The following is a 16,715-nucleotide window of genomic DNA, read 5'->3' on the forward strand; positions in this document are numbered from 1 at the left end:
CCTTCAAAACCTCCTTGACATATTGCTTTCTCAAATTCTTATAATATTTGTACAAATCTCTATCCTCTCCTAATCTTGTTATAATATGTCCTTTTACATTTCCATATGCCATATGTTGTGGACGATTAAGCACAAATAAATGGCATATGATGTCATTATTTTCATATTCTATGCCAACCACATACTACACTTTTTTTGAATGCTTTTACCCTAATAAGATTTGACAAAGAGAAATCATAGAGTACTCTTTCATTATTGTCCCCATTATCCGAAGTAAAGACCTGGAAAAGGAAATTGATCTATCCATTTCATGAGAGAAGTAGATTCCATTCCCAGATGCATTTCTAGTATTCATATACTCTATATCACTCAAGCATTTTAATCCATTCCCTATGATAGAGTACCAATATTCTAGAGGACTTCCATGGAAGGAAAAAATAGATCCCTCCATTGCTTATAAGCATTCTCCTTATTGGAGTCATACAACACTACAAACTAGCATAAATAATTATCAACATTTAATCTGCAACTTTGCTAGAGTGGATGTAGTGAAAATCTATTTGTAAAAAGAATATATGTAAGGACCTTGTAAGGAAGTGTTGTGCTTCCATAATGCACACCCCATTCCCTACTAGGAATGGGGATGCACTACTTTTTTTGAATCCTCAGACTCACAATTTGAGATCCAAAAATTTCAAAGAGTTGAAATTTTTTTTAAAAATTTGAAAAATAAAGAAAACCAAAAAAAATTGAAAAATCGAAAAAACCAAAAAAAGAATTTGAAAATAGGAAAAAGTCATTAAAATTGAAAATTTTTTTAAGAAAATTGAAAAAGATTTAATTTTTTTTTTAAAATTAAATTAAGTTAAATTAAGTCAAAGAGCACACCCACACACCTCACATGGTATGCAAGAGTGCGACCCACTTTGGGTGATGCACAATGTGCAGCTATGCATATGTGCAATGTGTGGTACTCACCACTCAAGGTTGGCGGGGCTATACATTCCATGAAACCCTCCCTCCAATGCACTTCATTTCACTTTTGTGTCGATGACATATTCCTTCAGTGACCTCCACTATCACCTCATCACACATCACACTCATCTTGAAACTCTCTGCCACACCTACCAACAAGTGCACTAAACATGAATATAAAAATGCACATGCCACATGCCACATGCCACATGAACCACCATGTTGTACACCTACAATGCACACCACCCCTACGTGTGTACCATGCTGCACTCAAACCTGTAATGTCCAGCACATTAAAATGTGCACCTCCACTTCTTGTGTTGCATGCACTGCATCACATGCATCATGCCACATGCACCACCATGTCGCATGCATCATGTGCACATCAATACATAAAACACAAACACTGACCAAATTTCTCCATGCACACCTCATCACACTGCACTCACTGAATTGCACCACGTGCACCTCATCGCACCACAAACTACCATGTGCACCACTTTACACCATGCACTCATCTACCTCCATGCTCACAAAAAACCTTAACAATGAAGAAAAAAATTATTAAATGAAAAAATAAAATTAGAAAAATAAAAAAGTGCACCTTTTTTTTCATTAAATAAAGAGGGGAATTGAATTTTTTTTCATTTTAAAAGTTTTTACTATGAATTAATAAATGTCTTTCTTGTATTGTACAAATATAATGGCATCATCATTTGGATAGAAAATGGCACCTAAGCTTGTGGTTTTCAAGTTCCAAGGGTTCCCATCTGGGGCAAGATTTTAGGATGAATATGCAGAGATTAAAGATAGTAATTTGGGACACATAGCCTTGGGAGAGTTCCTCAGAATCTACAACAAACCCACAAAGAGATCAACTATACTATCCACTTTGATCCGATTACAGTTGGTAAGTGTAGCCTTGCACCCAACATTAGTAAAATCAGTGGAGTTGATCATGACATTGGAGGAACATTTTGTTTGTAAAGAAAGAGTGGTTAAGAGTGTAACTAGAGAAGTTGTACTAGACCTATGACCCAACAATATTGAAAGGGTCTTTCATCTCCCAATGGTAGATCAATTCATAAGACTCTCATATGAAGCAATAGAGAAGTGGTATAGGGAACATCTAAAATAGGCAATAGAAATCATTCAATCATCTAACCTCATTGAAAAGACTCCTCTAGGTAGGATAATAGGAAAGGTGGACATGACTAGGGGTTACATGAAGGAAGATATTGGCTACTCCATCATTCTTCTAAGTAGGGTCATGGTTCTAATAGCAACATGACATTTGATTAATTTTATGGTGAACTTCATTGAGATAATCAAGATGGAAAAGATGCCACTACACTAGGCCACCACGTTAAGTGAAAATTTTTGTGAACAATTAGGGGTAGTTAAGAATAAGAAGAAATTCTATATGACTTTCTACATGGTTTATCTACTAGTAGCTAGGGCTAAAAATCACCCCGTGTTGTATAAAAGAAGTAATATGTAGGACCCAATTGCCCTAGATTTTTTACCTTCAATTGGTGAGGAAGAAGCTCTTGGCACAAAGAAAGGAATATAGGATTGCAAATGATGCTTTCATTTTCTCAATCATCTGATTCATAGAGGGAGACTATGTAAAGAGATTATCCAATCAGGTAATAGCACAAAGAATAGCTCTTAGGGCCTATTACATCTAGTTTAAGACATTCCTGTATCTATGGGTAGCCGGTGCCTTTGTCAATCCTAAAAACCTCCCTAGCTATTCAGGTGACAAACTGGTGTTATTGGAGATTGCATCATAGATTGAATCTACATTTGATAGGGTGAGAAAATAATGGAGACAATGTTGAACATGGCCCCTAGTCATTGGACCATACCAAGTGAAATGAAAAAAGATATTCCATCCTTTGAGTTGGAGTGGGAACATTATCCCCTAGATGAATGACACTCTCTCCAGGCCTATTTTCATAATATAGGCAAATGGAGAGTCTGGCTGTAAAGAATTTTATCACAAAGAGGCCATTGAAGACCATTGGGTGAACACAACAAATGACTATGAAATCTGCAAAAGGGACTATTATAAGATGACTTTGTATTTACCAAAGAAGGATCTTAAATTAAATATTCTAGAGGAAATAAGGCAACAAGATTTCAAGGAGCTACTGGACCCCCTATTCAACTTGAACAAAATTGAAGAAAGATTCATCATGAATGTCGAGCTTGACAGGGAGGAGGGTGATGATATTAACCATCAAGTGAGGCATGTTATTAGAATGATAAAGGATTGGATCAAGAAACCTTTCCAACTCGCACAAGCCCACCTAAAGAAAGGTAGAGGAAAGAAAGTTACAATTCCTACCTTTGTACCCTTGTCTCCCATTATGCCCAAAATAGTATATAAACTTGACCTCCCAGTTGGATACTATCACCCTCCAAGGAGGAAAGGGAAGAAAAAGAGGAAAATGATCTCTCCTCAATGGGTCGATGCACAAGAGGGTGAAGAGTAGGTGCCTTCCCTGCAACAGGAAGAAGTTGTACAAGGGTAGGAGGATACTAGAGCTGCTCAAGTCCAAGATGACCCTCAATTGCCTCCCTTTGTGCCCAGCTAGTCAGAAGAGGGAGAGATTCAATAGGTTTCCATTCCTCCTCCATCAGAAGAGCTAGCATCACCTTCTACCTCTAAAAAATAGAAAAGTATCAAGATCCAAATGAAGAAAAATCTTAGGGTGACTAAAAGAATGGTGCCTTTCCCATCTATTCTTGAAACCATTCTAGATGGAGAAGAGGAGGAAGAAGAGAGAGATGAAGAGGAACAACTACCCCCCAAAGAAGAACTCAACTAGTTAGAGCTACAGAGTAAGAAAGGTGAAGGATTACAATGGTGACATCACCATCCACCCAAGCAAGACCCTTGTAAGTCTCTTCTTTGGAAGATGAAGTACAATAGTGGGTGGATGTCCATCGTGAAGAGGATGATGACATTTTCAAAATGTTAGATTTTGATTTTATGCATGTAGCGATAGAGTTGGTTGGAGATAAGATCTGGGATACCCCTACAGATGAACCCAAACAAGAAGATTGTACCCAAATGCCATCAGATGCACAAGATCCTGATCTTACTCCCCCATCTCCACCACAAGTCATGATGGTAGATAAAGACTTCGTTACTCCTCTGTCTCAAAGTTTACAAAAGGAACAGGTTTAAAAGGAACTTTCACATGAGGAGGAACCATAGAAAATAGGGATAGATGAAGTGTAAAAGGAAAGAAAAATTGTAGAATATTCTTAACCATCCTCCCAAGACAATGAGGTACAAACTATAGGGTCCACAGAGATGGAGTCCAATGAAGGAGAGCCCTCACAAAGAGAAGCAACTCCAAGGAGGATGGATATGGGAAAGGATGTAGTTGAACATACTCATTCATCCTTGAGAGGTAGGTCTTCCACTCAATGAGTCCCAAGGTGGCTCGGAAAAGAAGTAATGAGGAGCATGAAGGAAACATTTTGTGCTAACAAGGAGTATCTCATTGAACTAGCTGAGGTCACGAATAACCTGAGTCCCCAACACATGAAGCAAGACCATTGGCATTTGTCAATAGTACCAGGGATCAAGATTTTTTTTCACAAGTGGCCATCCCTCTTGATATCATAGATATAAAAAGCCTCATTACACAATATTATCGAATCAAATAGGTCATACTTGGGAGGCCTACATGGGATATAGCTACATTAATGGTGACTATGGGGATCAAGGAGTTTTTAAGAAACATGGAATAGAAAGAGGAAGAAATCTATACACTTTGAAGGTTAAATGAAATCTTAAGAGAATATCTAGCTGACGTTGTTGGTGTTTTCTATAGTGTTATGAATTCTACTGATGTATCTAGCTTGAGAAGAAATCATCAAATTGTGCTTGCATAACTTTTCATCTCGCATGAGCATAGTTTCCATGGCCTTGTGATTTGATGAAAGGTGAAATATCATACAATCATTAAAGTTTCTCACTGACGATTTCATTAGTGGATTCTAGGAAGCATTGCTCCTATTTTCTTTGGTTACCCACCAATTTTTTCAAAGGTTTAAATTGCGGACATGTTGTTTCCTATAGTTAATGTCTGTTAGGATTTCAATTTCAATTATTTGCTTTAAAATTTGGTTATTTTTTTTTACTAACCCCTTGTTAGAATAGGAATTCATAGTAGTTGCATTGTTACATTGCATTCATTAAAAATCAAAAAATACAAAAACATAGTTCTTTTGTGTGTATTTTGAAACATTAAATAGATTCTACATCCCATATGAGATTGAAATGAACTAGCAAAGGCCTCCTCATCAAAAATCACATTTATATTCAACTGAGTGGATTTTAGTATGTCATAAGACTATCCAAAACCTTGGAGTTGATTCAAAAGATTGGCTTTTCAAAAGAGGGATTCACAAGAATTCCTACCATTTAGCATCGTGCATAATGACAACTCAATAGAAGTGGCACTAGAAGGAGGGCCACACTTTTGATTCTTGGAAAAGAAGGAAAATTTGCCAAAATTTTAAAATTTTGAACTCTTGCAAAAATTTGCATTTTTACAAGTTTAAAAAAAATTCTAAGTTTTTGAGAAATTCAAGTGCATAGGTGCATAGGTACATAGGTCCACAAATCCATAGCTATTCAAAACTCTATGGTGTGCCTAATTTGTGAGAAAGTGTGCTTCTAAAGAGGTGCACTTTTTCTAGAATTGATGCAAACTAGAGGATTTTGATCCAAAATCCCCATTTTAGTGAGCATTAAGATCTTCACCAAGTGTACATGAGTATCTTGAGCTTACCTACTTTTGTAAGCCACATAATGACAAAGGGATATCTCAAATTCAACCACTTCCATTCAACATTTCATTATCTTCTACTCCACCACCACTTCAACCATTGAGTGAACCCCCACATATTCCAATAGTTCTACCACCATTCCAACCACCTTTAGGTCCACCAAATCCTCCAATGGACTTTTTTTCAAACATTGTGGACTCACCAATCAACTTGAGAGGTGCACTTCATTACCTCCCTAAGAATCTTGATAAGTTTTTCCCAAGGTTCATTTATGGAGAAATAGAAACTATTGAAGATCACATCAAAGTATTCAAAGAAATTTGCAACCAAAAGTAGATTGAGACAATTTCATATGATACATCAACAATTCATATCAATAAAAAGGGACCCAATTGAGACAATTTCATGCTTCAACCACCACTTTCACATGGCATACTGAAAGTTAGAAATGCCATACACTATACTAGTTCAAGCTGCTATTCATATATTATCTAAATGCTATGGATGCTCTTACTATGATCTTTCTGAGAAGACTTCCTGTAGGAAATATTGATACATTAGAAAAAGTCTTTGCAGAAGCAATTGTGTTCATGAAACAAGCCAATCCTAATGGAGGAGGAATGATACTTCTAGCACAAGTTGTCACTACAATACAACCACACCCTATTGGAGAATCCATTGTGCCTAGCTAGTTCATACCTACAAATCTAGTTCCATTACAGTAGGCATCTACTCCACAAAACCCTAGGATAACATATCTAGGGTATGAGCCTCTAAAAATTGCTTTCTTTGAATAGAAGGCAACAGTTCCCATGGAAGCAAACAATAATATTATTTTAGAATTTGGTTAGATGAAGAGGACTATGTCACAAATGAATAATGATTTGACATATCTTAGATTGTCACAAGGAAAGAATAACAATTCCTAGAGAAACAATGTTGATCCCTATAACAATAATTTTGGCTAGAATTATAACAAGAACTTCAACAGGAACAATAACAACAATTTAGGAAACAATAGCAAAGTGAAAAACTTCAACCCTCCTGATCATAATAATGGCTTCCAAAGGTAGAACTGACAATGGAACACCCATCTGAATAATGGAAGCATTCCTACCGACAATAACAACAACAACATTCACTATGCAGATATCAATCAATATGATGATAGTCAAAGTGTTCCTAACAAAAATGGTTCGTACTATAATGGCAATCAAGAGGTCAACAAAAATACACAAGTAAATGATAGCATTCCTCCTATACAATTCAATTCTAAGCTATTGGAATCCTATGATTCTGCATAAAATGTACAAGTGGAACAACCATTGAGTGAGTTTTCATTCTCACTTAGTCAAGAACCAGGGCTTCAGCATGACGAGATGTTTGCCTTTCACAATGATAATTAGAATACATACAATCTCAAAAGTAGGAACCCTTGATGTATGGAATTCCTCTAGCTTTAAAACCAACTCCACCTGACCCAAGAAAAAATAACAATCTGTCACCAATAAGACCAGCATTTGGATGACACTAGAATCAAAATTAAGTGAATGTACCAACAATACTAAAAAATCTTGCTTGGTCTAAAGAAAATTACAATGTAGTAGATGACTTGAAAATGACTAAGGCCAATATGTCCATGTGTTACATGTTATAAAACTTTCCAAAATAGTGGGAAGCTCTTATTAAAGCTCTGAATCGTATAAAGGTTTCTCATAGTATGAATAATATTCCTCAAAAGACCATATCTCAACAAGTGAAAATTGTAGAAGCAATGTCCACTATGTTCAAAGAAAAAGTTTAGGTATCCCCATTTTTCCTTAGCATCAAGATATATAGGAAGAATATTCACAATCTCCTCATTGACTCAGGACCTTCATGTAATTTCATGCTATTTTTGATAGCTCAAAAGTTAAGAGTTAGTCCTTAACCCTCCAATCAAGTACTGATACAGTTGGATAAAATGGAGGTAAAAGTCATTAGTGTATTGAAAGACATTCAGATACAATTAACAATTGACCATCAAATTTAGGATGTTTTTGATATACATGTTGTTGATATTCTAGAAATATATGGGTTGCTTCTAAGTAGAGAATGGACAAAATGTCTAAGAGGATGGTTTTCTACAAACTTCACTCAACTGTGATTGCCATTGAAAGGATTGAACAATAAAATCAAAATAGATGTTGAACCCAAACTGAAAAAAATGATTATAGAATACAATGCTCTGAATAAGATAACATTCTTATAATAAAATTTGGGTTCATACAAAGTGAAGGTATTCGACACTATTCCAATCAAAGCATCCCAAGATCAAGATAACAAACACAAGATGTCAATCCTAAAGAGAAAAATCATGACACAATTCATAGACAATATGGTGATTAATTTACAATTTTTAGGAGAGGAAGTTGATCCCAATATCCTCCTCCTCCTAGGATTTTTTTGGTTACATAAAGTTAGTCACTCAAAATTTGAATGCTCATCATGTCAAGAGGCAGTTGCAAAGGTATTGACACACATAATGGGAAACAAGGATAAAAGGATCCCAAAGGATAAACTCATAGGAAGCCAAAGTTCTATAAACTCATTTAACTTTATTGAGAAGACTGAAGAAGAAATTGAAGATCTAAATGTGTCATATAGTGACACCTCTTTAGATGGTGAAGGTTTGTCTTCTCCTCCCCTAGGGATGATTGAAGTTCAAAGAAGATGATGATATGTGAAAGGTCTAGTAGTTATTCATCCTAAACCTAAGGTTGAGGAAATCAAATAATTGATAGGGGAAATTTAGGATAGAGAAGAAAAATACACACTTCCTCTATCCACAAGTTACAAAGGGGAATCATCAGCTCCTCCAAAAGGAAAGTTGCAATTGGTTCCTAAGAAATAGTTGTTCAATGCTCCAATGAATGAGAAGTTAAGGATGAATAAAAATACAATTAGAAAACCCAAAGAAAGTCCAATTTGGATACTCTATTTTGATGGCTCGAAGTGCAAATTTGGAGCTAGTGCAAGTATTGAATTGGTCAACCCAAAATGTATGTTATTTCATGCCGCATATCAATTATAGTCTAGATGTACTAACAATGCTATAGAATATGAAGCATTAATTTGTGGAATTCTTTTTGTACTGGAGAAAGGAGTCACAACTCTCATAATTGAAGGGGATTCTCAATTAGTCATACGATAAGTAAAATTAATATACTCTTGCAATGATAAGAGGATACTTGCTTATAGAAAAAGGGTGTGGGATCTACTCATGAATTTAATACTTTAAACATAAAAACCATTCCAAGAAGGAAAAATATGGTAACAAATTCTTTTGCCATTTTAGAAAGTGCATTACAACTAGTCGAAAAAACAAAGTTGAAAATATTTTTAGTGGAATTGGTTGTCATTCTATCTATTCCTAATAATATCACAAACTTTTAGGTCTTCTAGGATTATCAATATATACTTGAGTTTATCATGTGCAATTGCCATTTAGATGGACAAGAGATTGATGATACACCAGATGATCAAACTGAAGATGATGAGCTTGAAGACAAATATAGAATTCTTAATATAAAAACCAATATTATTCCTAAAAGGATAGTTGAATTAGAACATATATTTGATTATGATGAATCAACACTCAATAGGACGGTGGTTCAAGAAAAGGGGATTGAAGAATGTGACTGTACAGCTTGGGTACTGATGAGGAACCAATAATGGTATAGATAAGAAAGGTGTGCAATCCATAAGAAAGAGAAGACATGCTTAAATTACTCACTGAGTATAAGGATGTTATTGCTTGGAGCTATAAAGAACTAAAAACATATGATCCTAAGATTATCACACATAACATCCCACTGAAACCATATGTTAAACCATTTTGGCAGAGATAAAGACCTATAAATCCTATAATTGAACCACTAATAATGAAAGACGCAAAGAAGTTACTGGATGCCAAGATCATATTTCCTATCCATCATTCTACATGGGTGGCTAATTTGGTTGTTGTACAAAAAAAATTGGGGAGATTCACCTTTGTGTTGATTTTTGTAACTTAAATTTAGCATCTCAAAAAGACAACTATCATTTTCCCTCACTAAATGAGGTATTGTAGATTGTAAATGGTTCAAAGATGATGTCATTCTTGGACATATATTTAGGATATAATCAAGTGATTGTCAATGAGGAGGATGGACTATAGATAGCTTTTACAATGAAATGGGGAACCTTTGCCTATAGAAAAATTCCTTTTGGACTAATTAATGCAGGAGCTACGTTTCAACTAGAAATGGACGAAGCTTTCAAAAGATTTATTAACAAATGTATAGTCATCTACATGGATGACTTGACTATCTTTTCAAAAGATCAGAGTACCCACATTGCCGATCTAAGAAAAGTATCCAATATGTCGTAAATATGGCATATCTCTCAATCCTAAGAAATGTTTGTTTGGCATTACTAAAAGAAATCTCCTAGGGCATGTCATTTCTAAAGCTATAATCTCCATTGATCCTAATGGAGTTGAAGCTATTCCAAAAATTTCACCTCCTCATAGTCAGAATGAACTAAATTCTTTCTTTGGAAAGATAAATTTTGTGTGGAAATTCATATGCAGAATTGCAAAGATAGTTCATCCCCTTAATGATTTACTCAAAAAGGGGGCTAATATGGAATGGGTTCAAGAGATTAAGAAATCATTTGAAGATATCAAGGTGGCCATTTCTGTGGCTCTGGTCTTGGTGAGTCCTCATTATGAGTTATCTTTTAAGATATATTCCTTTGCTTTAGAACACTCTTGTGCTGGGATTTTGACACAAAAAAGGGAAAAGGAAGATGAAATACCAATTACTTTTATGAGTTGCCCCCTAAAGAATGTAGAGTTAAATTATTCAAACCTTGATAAAACAATCTTTTGCATTAATCCACACAGTAAAAAAGTTCTATCATTACATACTAAATATTAAGGTGTATGCAATTGTACCTGATCCAACAGTAGAGACACTTTTGATGTAAAATGAACTTGGTGAAAGAAGAGGAAAATTGATGGCCATACTTCAAGAATTCAATTTGGAAATTCAACCTATGAGACTAGTCAAAGGCCAAGGGTTATCAAAGATGGTAGCTAACAACAAGGATATAAATGAAAAGGAATTCAAGTTTGATAGTGAAACAAATGAGGGTGTTTAGAATAAAATGGTTGTATCTAAAGTTGATATTGGTCAAGGTGTGGTGATAGAAATTTGGTATCAGGATATTATTTATTATCTTCTACAAGACCAATTACCCAGTTGGATGAATAGTTCACAACGTAGGGGACTCAAAATGGAGTGTGATTTACTAGATGCTACATTATAGAAAGTTGTACAAAAGGAGCTATGAGGGGGTTTGTCTAAAATGTGTAGGCTAGGAGGAAGTAAAGGAGGTCTTAGAACATTTTCATGACAAGTATGGTACAAGACACAGTTCATCAGAAGCAACTACTCATATGATTTTGAGATTGTGTTATTTTTGGCCCACAATATTCAAAGACACTTTTGAGCATGTACGTTCTTGTCATATCTATCAAATTAGTGCCAATAGAGAAGGGAACTTGGTGATGCCATTACAACCAGTGTACAAAGTGCACCCCTTCACAAAGTGGGAGTTAGATTTCATTGGTTTGGTCAATCCACCATCGTCAATTGGACATGCAATTATTCTCACAACTACGAATTACTATACATGATGGATGGAAGCAAAAACATTCAAAAACTGTACTACAATTCTACATGATGGATGAAAGCTTTCCTTTAGTAATGATGGATGGAAGCAAAAACATTCAAAAATTGTACATGATGGATGGAAGCAAAAATATTCTGAAACTACATCAGTATTCTTGACCCTATGTGCATTTGAAAATCAATTCATTATCATGTTCTCCAAATTACTACCCACAAGGAAATGGGGTAGCAAAATCTACAAACAAGAACTTGATCACAATAATAAGACAATTGTTGAAAGAGAACCCTAGAAATTTGCATACACAACTCAAATATGCTCTATGGACAAATTGAGTAAGAGTCAAAAATGCTTTGGGGACTTCATATTTTCTTGTCTATGGATAAGAACTACTGTTACCACTTAACCTTAGGATTCCTATTTTGAAATTCATGAGTGGGTATGCTGAAGATGCTGAAAAAGTAAAAATCCAATTGATGAATCTTTTAGAGATGGATGAGAAATGGATAGCTGCATTGGAGCACATGGCTAAACATCAAGCTATTGTGAAAAGATGGCTTGACAAGAGATCTATGATAAAATCATTTAGGATTGTTGACCTTGTTTTACTATGGGATAAGGTGAAAGAAAAGCTAGGTAGTCATACCAAGTTTCAACACTTGTGGACATGTCCTTATCACATTGTAGAAACTCTTGGAGAAAAGACTTTTAGACTTAGTTTTTTATAGGGGGGATTTCTTCCCTTGCTCATAAATGGGAAATTTATACAAGTGTGTTTATTTTCTCTAAGAATATTTGCTTTAAGTTGTGTGTTTGCTTTGAGTTGTGTGTTTTCTTCTAATTGTGTGTTTGTTTTAAAGTCATGTTAGTCCATGGGTGTGCATTTGAGATTTTATCTCAAGATTTTACTAACTACTCTTTTGGTTCTGATTTCATGAAGAGGTATTTCTTTGTCAAAACATTTGGACAATTTTGTGTCTTATACCAACTGAGCAATGGATATTGCTTATAGAAATAGTGTGACTCTCAATCTAGAGAGTTAGGATTCTAGATCAACAACTTCTCAACACATTGTGAATTTAAAAAATTGATTGTTTTAGGTGTTGTCAAATTAAGGTCAAATATGGAAAGAGACAATTCAAACCCCAATTGGTTCAGATAGGAGAGGTCTTCTCAAAGGATTGCCAAGATCATTGTTTTGCGTCAAAGCTTCTACGAGTTCTAAAAGAGGAATGCAAGGGATGTTCACAAAAAATCAAATTCAAGAAATGACACTGATGTCCTAGCTACATAGTCTAAGTGTAGTCAGGATACAAAAAATAAAAAAGGAAAGAAAAGAAAAGAAAAGAAAAGAACTATGTTAAGATTAAAGGATTCTAAAAGATTTGAAATGACAAAAAGATACAATTTTAAAATGAGGTATCTTGTACTGAAACATTGTTTCATCAAGTAGTGAACTACATGGAGTGATTATTCAAAATTTTCTAAAAGATTAAAAGAATGTGACAACCTACTAAGTGTCCTCAAACTAATTCTCTCATATGATCAAGCAAGTTATCGATGAGTAGCCTTCATGAAGATTCTTAATGAATGAGTCAGGAGGAGTGGAAAATCATTTCTAAGTTGTTAGAAAACTTTGATAGATTGCATCTTGAGAGGTCAAAGGGAATGAACACATGAATCACACAATGAGGTTAAAGGTTTTGGATCCTAGAGTTTTGATTGCAAAGTCATTCCAAATATGCTCGAAGTGTTCAAAGTTTGGTTGGTGTTTGACACATGTTGAAAGGATGTTTACTGATCAAGAAATGCTTTGGGCATTTATGCATTGTTTTGGGGGCTATTTTTTGTGGTTCCATAATGCATACCCCATTCCTTATTAGGAATGGGGACCCCCTACTTTTTTTGGATCCCTGAACTTACAATTTGGGATCTAGGAATTTCAAAGAATTGGAAATTTTTTTGAAAAATTGAAAAAACCAAAAAAAATAAAATTGAAAAAATTAGAAAAAGTCATAGAAATTGAAAATTTTTGAAAAAATAATTAAGTCAAAGAGTGCTCCTGCACACCTCATGTGGTGTGCAAGAGCACGACCCACTTTGGGTGATGCACAATGTGTAGCTACACATTTGTGTAGTGTTCAATGTACACCACCTAAGGTGGGTAGGGCTATATATCCCCTGAACCCCTCCCTCCAATGCACTTCATTTTATTTTTTTATCCATGACATATTCCTTTAAAGCACCCTCTAAAGTCACCTCACCACACATCATGCTCATCTTCAAACTCTCTACTGCACATACCAATAATTCATAAAACATGAATATAAAAATGCATGTGTTGCACACTACATGAACCACTGCGCTGTGCACCCACGAGGTGCACCACCCATGTATGCACCCTATGCCATGCACTAGTGCACATATCACTACATGCACCACCCTTGTGCGCACCTTGCATTGTACGCCTACACACATACCGCACCATCCTCACACCCTCAATGCACATCACATTAAAATGTGCACCTCCACTCCCTATGTTGCAAACACCACCATGTCATGCACACTATACCATGTGCATCACACTGCACACACCACCATGCTACATGCATTATGTGTACACCAATACATAAAATAGAAACCCTCATCAAATTGCATCACATGCAACTCATCATGCTATGCTCACCAAATTGCACTACATGCACCAAATTGCATCATGGGCAACTCATTTGGCCACAAAGTTCCACGCACACCACTTTGTACCATGAACTCATCCATCTCCATGCTTTCAAAAAATCTAAAATATGAAAAAATAAATTAAAATAAATTAAAATAAATTAATAAAATTATTAAATCAAAAAATAAAAAAAATAAAAAATAAAAAGCACACATTTTTTAAATTTTTCATTAAATAAAAAGAGGAATTGAATTATTTTTATACATTATTTAGGTTTTTATTTTGAACTAATAAATGTCTTTCATGTATCATGCAAATATAATGGCATCATCATCAGAAGAGAAAATGGTACCTAAGCCCATGGTTTTCAAGTTCCAAGGGGTCCTATCTAAGTCAAGATTTTAGGATGAATACGCAGAGATTAAAGATACTAATTTGGGACACAAAAACTTGGGAGAGTTCCTTGGAATCTACAAAAAACCCATAGAGAGATCAGCTCTTGCATCCAATTTGATCCAATCAGGGTTGGTAAGTGCAGCCTCGCAACCAACATTAATATAGTCAATAGAGTTGATCATGACACTGGTGCAACATTTTGTTCTTAAAGAAAGAATGGTTAAGAGTGTAACTAGAGAAGTTATACTGGACCTATGACCAATGAATATTGAAAGGGTCTTTCATCTCCCAAGGGTGGGTTAGTTCATAAGACTCTCCTATGTAGCATCAAAGAGGTGGTATAGGGAACACCTAATAGAGGCAACATAAATTATTCAATCATCTTACCTAATTGAGAAGACTCATCTAGCTAGGATAACAAGATAGGTGGACATAACTAGGGGGTACATGAAGGAAGATATCAGTTATTCCATCATTCTTCTAAGTAGGGTCGTGAGTCTATAAGCATTGGGACATTTGAGTATTTTTATGGTGAGCTTCATTGAGACAATCAAGACAACAAAGATGCCACTAGATTGGGCCACCACATTAAGAGATAACTTGTTTGAACAATTAAGGGCATTCAAGAATAAGAAGTTCTATATGGCTTCCTACATGGTGTATCTACTAGAGAGTAGGGCAACAAACTACCTTGGGTTGTATAAAAGAGGCAATACGCAGGATCCCAATGCCTAGTCCTACATTGTTTACCCTCAAGTGAGGAAGAAGCTCTTGGCACAAAGTAAGGAATACAAGATCATGAATGATTCTTTCATTTTCTCAATCATTTGATTCATAGAGGGAGACTATGCAAAGAGGTTATTTGATGAGGCAATAGCACAAATAATAGCTCTCAAGGCCTATTACATCTAGTTTAAGACATTAATATATCTACAGGTAGTCGGTGCCTCTGTCAACCAAAGAAAGCTCCCTAGATATCCAAGTGACAAACTAGTGTTATTGAAGATTGCACAACAAATTGAATCTGCATATGATAGGGTGAGGAAATAATGAATACCTTGTTGGACATGGCCCCTAGTCATTGGACCATAACAAGTGAAATGAAAAAAAGATATTTTGTCCTTTCGGTGGGAGTGGGAACATTATTCCCTAGATGAATACAACTCTCCTTGGCCCTATTTTGATAATATTGGCAAAGTGGAAAGTCTGGCTAGCAAAGAATTTCATCACAAAGAGGCCATTGAAGGCCATTGGATGAATGAAACAAATGACTATGATGTCTGCATAAGGGACTATTGTAGGATGTCTTTGTATTTGGTAGACAAGGCTCTCAAACTAAATATTTTGGAGGAAATAAGGCAATAATATTTTGGGGAACTATTGGAGCCCTTGTTCAACTTGGACAAAATTAGAGAAAGAACCATCCTAAATGTAGAGGTTGATAGGGAGGAGGGCTATGATATTAACCATCTGGTGGTGCATGTTATTAGAATGACAAAGAATTGGATCAAGAACCATTTCCAACTTGATCCTATACTTGATACTATGATATTTCATGCACAAGTCCACCCCAATAAAGGTAGAGGAAAGAAAGTTACAATTCTTACCTTTGTGGCCTAGTCTACTATCACCCTCCAGAGAGGAAAGGGAAGAACAAGAGGAAAAGGAGTTCTCCTTGAAGGGTTAATGCACAAGAGCATGAAGAGTAGGTGCCTCCCTAGCAATAGGAAGAAGATGTACAAGGGTACAAGGATACTAGAGCTACTCAAGTCCAAGATGACTCTTAATTGCCTCCCTTTGTGCCCAGCTAGTTAGAAGAGGGAGAGATTTTGCTTTGGCCTCTATGAAATAGAAAAGGATTAAGATCTGAACAAATAAAAGGAAAAGGGTGACTAAAAGAATAGTGTCTTTGCCATCTATTCCAAAAACCATTTTAGAGGGAAAAGAGGATGAAGAAGAGGAAGATGAAGAGAAACAAGTGCCCCATAGAGAAGAAACCAACTAGCTAGAGCCATAGAGTAAGAAAAGAGAAGGAATACCATAGTGACATCACCATCCAACCAAGTAGGACCCTTGGAAATCTCTTCTTTAAAAGATGAAGTACAATAGTGGGTGGATGAGAAGAGTGAAGAGGGTG

This window comes from Cupressus sempervirens, chromosome 1 (genome assembly GCF_028749045.1).
Source record: "Cupressus sempervirens isolate cs-2001-9-10 chromosome 1, ASM2874904v1, whole genome shotgun sequence".
NCBI lineage: Eukaryota > Viridiplantae > Streptophyta > Pinopsida > Cupressales > Cupressaceae > Cupressus > Cupressus sempervirens.